This window comes from Orbicella franksi, chromosome 5, assembly GCF_964199315.1.
Source record: "Orbicella franksi chromosome 5, jaOrbFran1.1, whole genome shotgun sequence".
In the NCBI taxonomy this organism is placed as follows: domain Eukaryota; kingdom Metazoa; phylum Cnidaria; class Anthozoa; order Scleractinia; family Merulinidae; genus Orbicella; species Orbicella franksi.
Genome location: NC_138149.1, coordinates 33,529,901 through 33,535,087, shown reverse-complemented (window position 1 = coordinate 33,535,087; position 5,187 = coordinate 33,529,901). Strand labels below are relative to the sequence as shown.

Genomic DNA, 5,187 nt, shown 5'->3' with positions numbered 1-5,187 from the left:
TGGAAATTCCAAAGGGGAGGGGTCTCAAAAGCCAATTTTTTTAAAGGAAAGTATGAATCAAATTGGAATTTCCAGGGGGATGGGGAGGGGTTTAAACCAAGAAAGCCTCGCTGTGAAATTTATGGATGTTTTCTGGAACAGCATAATGCATGGAAAGAAGTTGTTTGTGATGTATGCTAAGGCATACATTACAATTTATTACATTCATTTACATTATTATTTATGCATACAGCCTGTGGAAGGTGGTAATTTACTCAAAGGCACTTGCAAGGCAAGGGACAGGTAATGTATGCAAAGCTATACGTGTGTCTTGTAACATATGCAAAGAGTGTTTAATAAAATCATGTAAAGCCATGCAATTAATATCTTTATTAATTTTGTTTGGAGGAGGGAGGGTTGGGGGTTTGTAATTTTTCAAACTAGTTTAATTTTCAGATATCAATAATAACTACAAGAAAAAAAAGACAATAAAAACCCAACTGGTTTGTACGTATAAAATAATGTAATGCTAAATACACACAAAGAATATTTACCAAAACATAAAAAGATATTATCATGTGGGTTGCATGTACTTTAAGGTGGTGTATGCAAAGACCTGCATGCAATACACATTTTATTGTTGTGTGTTGAATTTTCTTTTGGATTAACATTTTCTAAACCAATTTGATTTTTATTTTCCCTTTATTTTTGAATCAACACCAGAAATATGCCTCCCCCTCCCCTTCAGAAAAAAATTCTGAAAAAATATCCTCGGATTTTGGGTTCTTAAAATGCACAAATCTTGTTCTTTGACTTCAATTTCCCCACTTCTTTTTGTGTCATATTGCCCAACTCGTCGTCAACAACTTAGGGTCTTTTTTTTTGTACTTATCATTTCCTTCAGGAATACATATCCTTGGGAATATACTAGGACAATATGTACATCAATTTTGACGGCTCTTCACTCACGGTGTAACTTCCTCGAGTCAACTGACACGTACAAGTGCATGACTTGATTGACACTAGTCAATCATTTTCGCTCCTGAGTTGACGGTAATGTTTGCTTGTCTTCAGGAATACATCGACATGCGAATGTACGAGGATCATTTGTACATTAATTTCGACAAGATGTCGGGGACTGCTGTCAAAAGAGCGAGTCGAAAGAGTGGCTAGCCCGCGAGCAATTCCAAAAATCAATTTCTTAAAATTCTAATGAGCATGCGTGTCACGCGTCACGAATAACATCGTAACGCGACAACTGTGCAATCAAAATCAGGGAGCGCAAATCCTCGTAAATCAGCCATGTGACATCAAAAAGTAATCATCTACGACTTCCGTTCACCTGCGAATAAACGCTGAAAGAACCTTGCATTCATAATGAGAGAGCTGAACAACACTGCTTGGTTTCGACAGTTGCGAAGAAAACCTCAGCTAGTTACTCCAGGAATCTCAGCTGTGCGAGTGCTTCTGGGACCGTCTTGGTAGACGCGGGAAATTTCAAAATGGCGCCAACTAGCGTGCAAAGAGAGGGAAAATATATCAGTTACAATATGGAATCGAGATTTTGTCTCGACTTATAACTTTATAATAACTTGAAATACAATAATATTAAAGATTCATTTAGTCTTAAGGGCAACAAGGAACATTTGACACATAAATTCATTCCCGTCGAAATTTTTTGAAACAAACGCCATATTGACTGTTAACCAAAACGATCCCAGGCTTCCTCGCGCACTGAGGTAGTGCCCAGTCTTCTCGTAGTTTCCAGAATTGGACATTGGTGTTGGCGTTACAATTGTACAGCGGTGTCTTAAGACAACAACATGCTCACGGAACATCGAAACGAACAGTGTCATTATGCTTTCCTAGACGTAAAGCTGAAATGTATATAGAATGCAGAAATGTTTATTATTTTAAGACGCTAAATAATTACGTAGGGCAACGAATCAAGAGATAGAACAAAGGGAGAAACATTAACGGAACGGTTATTTTAGTCCGTTCTTTTTGTTTGAGCGTTCCAAATGGCGCGATGCTAGATGTGTCACGTTTTAGTGACCAAACATTGTTCTTGTTTCAATAGCGAGAAATCTTATCTGACAAAAAATTGCTATGCTGATTCACTCGTGTAATTCATTCAGTATAACTCCTTATTAGAAAGTGTTTCGTCAAACCACTGTCGGAAAGACCTAACTGAACGAACGAAGAGCACGAGGCATTGATGCTCGTTGTGAAATTTTCTTTTCACGAACAATAAAGTCTATGAGGAAATATCCCGGCCCAGACATATTTGGATATAATCTGAAGGCCCTGACACACAGTACATTAATCGTACGCAGTGCTCATGCAGGCCACGTGTATATCAATACTCTAGCTGACATGGGCATGGATCGCTCGAGAGCGAATTTTTTTTTTTTTTTTGGTCGAAATTCTTTTTCGGGTCCGAAGACCCAAAAATATCGGCACTGACCAATTTGAAGCCACACGACAAGGCTAAATTCTTGTGTAAACACGTGTAAAACGCTTTTGTAAACAATGATAAAGCATTGCGGTGCATTAATTTCCTTAAACAAACACGCAGTTGACATGTTCTTTGCAATTGGGCGATTTTGGAAATCTGCCTGCCCCACCCATACACTTCGGCGTCTTTAATGCTTTTGGGTGACTGACAAATTTTTACATAATTTGCTCGTAGGGGTCACATTAGGTAAAGCTCCAATTTTGATCCAATTTTTGGTAAAACAAACCGAATTCGCTCTGGTGCGACCCATGCCATGGTTCAGCGGCTTTCAGCATAAAATTGCAAATTTGTCTCTTTGTCTCGCAATTACCAAAAGTGACTTGGTTACAAATAAAACACCACCAAATATAGAAATTTACCCCGAAACACTCAGAGACAACGTTCATTAGAAAAGGTCTTTCAACGAGCGAGGACCTTTTCTAATCGTTGTTACCCTTTGTTTACCCACTACGGCTAGTTTGATCGCTGTTCTGCCTGAATAAGTTTCAATGGAAGCCTCACATTTGCGCAGTTATGACATTGTCCTTGTAGGCCTCCTAGAACACTGAAACAAAGTTCAGTTGTCTCCCGCAGTATAGTCCACTAATCAGAAATTTATTTTGTGCAACTTTTGCTCTAAATGTTGGATAAATCAGCCCTGGAACTTTAGGCCTTTAAATCCAGCAAAAGGTAAGTATTTATTCCTTTCAATTCAGTCGATTAAATAAGTTGTCATTTGCATTTTGCATGTTTTCATCTGATGCAAGTAAGAGGTGCTTACAAGCCGCTGGTTTCAGCCTCTGCTAACCAAAACGTTCATAGTAAAGGAAGATAATTGAAAAAAAACTTTTATCGGGATTGTTTAAGTTTGGAATCGAAGTGTATAAAAACATTGGCTGATTTGCGGAATGACCGGAATCTTATTATGCTTTGTGATCAGATTGTTTTTTGCGGCTAGATTTCTGCTGTATCTCCTCCTCCCCTACTCGCATCTCTCGCTTCTTCAGTCTGGTATTTTCGTTATGTAACAAACGTTTTCACTAGCACAGTTCATTCTATTCAAGCTATTCTAGTCATTCTCATGCACAGCCAGTGAAACAAATTCATAAGAATTCTTCACCTGTGATGGACCTCATCTTGACAGCTGACAGTTTATCAAGAAGCTATGGCATTACATTATTGCCTGGGGCTGTGCTAGTATTCTTTTAAATTGTCTTCGTACCAAAACGAATAAGTGTCTTCTGAGCATCTTTGCACAAGCTAGGGAGAGTGCTGGACCCTACTATAAGCTCTTAGGATTTCTTAAGCTAGACAATATCATGTAAATTCAGAATAAGGTTCCGTTTACATGAGATCAGGAATGATAGCATTTAGGTTCTTCTCTGATGTCCCGCTGACTTCAAGCAATGTTTACAAATATAACACAAGATTTGGCGAATGGTAAATGCCGGACGTTGCGAGACGGCGAGACAAACGTTTTTCTGTGCAAGCCCGAGACATTTTGGCGTTTTACATTGCAAGACCGAGACTTCAAATTGTTTTGAGTGCGAGCGCGAGGAGTTCAGACTCTTCGAGCTCCAGATTTAGTTGATAGCTATAAGAATGAGCTAGAATGTGCTTGTACAGAAGTCTTACGAAGAAGCCTTTTGTCGTAAATACTTGTGTTTTTACACAGTTCCACAGGGAACAACGAAAAAGCTATCCGACTTCGTGACTTCATGAGCTATCGTGGGTTATGTGGTTTCTTGATTCCCTATTTAGGCTTTTGGTCAGCTTCTGCAAACAAGATGGAACTGGAAATTCGACTATAAAACACTACTTTATGGTAGATTTTGGAAAAATCTGCCTGCCCCACCCATACACTTCGGCGTCTTTAATGTTTTTGGTCCACTGACAAATTTTTCCAAAATTTGTTCGTAGGGGTCACATTAGGTAAAGCTCCAATTTTGATCCAATTTTTGGTAAAACAAACCGAATTCGCTCTGGTGCGACCCATGCCATGGCTCAGCGGCTTTCAGCATAAAATTGCAAATTTGTCTCTTTGTCTCGCAATTACCAAAAATGACTTGGTTACAAAGAAAACACCACCAAATATAGAAATTTACCCCGAAACACTCAGAGACAACGTTCATTAGAAAAGGTCTTTCAACGAGCGAGGACCTTTTCTAATCGTTGTTACCCTTTGTTTACCCACTACGGCTAGTTTGATCGCTGTTCTGCCTGAATAAGTTTCAATGGAAGCCTCACATTTGCGCCGTTATGACATTGTCCTTGTAGGCCTCCTAGAACACTGAAACAAAGTTCAGTTGTCTCCCGCAGTATAGTCCACTAATCAGAAATTTATTTTGTGCAACTTTTGCTCTAAATGTTGGATAAATCAGCCCTGGAACTTTAGGCCTTTAAATCCAGCAAAAGGTAAGTATTTATTCCTTTCAATTCAGTCGATTAAATAAGTTGTCATTTGCATTTTGCATGTTTTCATCTGATGCAAGTAAGAGGTGCTTACAAGCCGCTGGTTTCAGCCTCTGCTAACCAAAACGTTCATAGTAAAGGAAGATAATTGAAAAAAAACTTTTATCGGGATTGTTTAAGTTTGGAATCGAAGTGTATAAAAACATTGGCTGATTTGCGGAATGACCGGAATCTTATTATGCTTTGTGATCAGATTGTTTTTTGCGGCTAGATTTCTGCTGTATCTCCTCCTCCCCTAC

At 38.9% G+C, this 5,187-nt stretch overlaps 1 protein-coding gene across 1 annotated transcript in view; it reads left to right on the top strand.

Annotated features, from left to right (window-relative positions):
* Positions 1-4,767: 4,767 nt before the first annotated feature.
* Positions 4,768-5,187, top strand: part of LOC145488408 (uncharacterized) — a 9,290-nt gene continuing 8,870 nt past the window's right edge. Inside the window, exon 1 of the mRNA XM_081467262.1 lies at positions 4,768-4,891. The gene's annotated coding sequence lies outside the window, so the exon portion shown is untranslated. The remainder of the gene's footprint in view (positions 4,892-5,187) is intronic.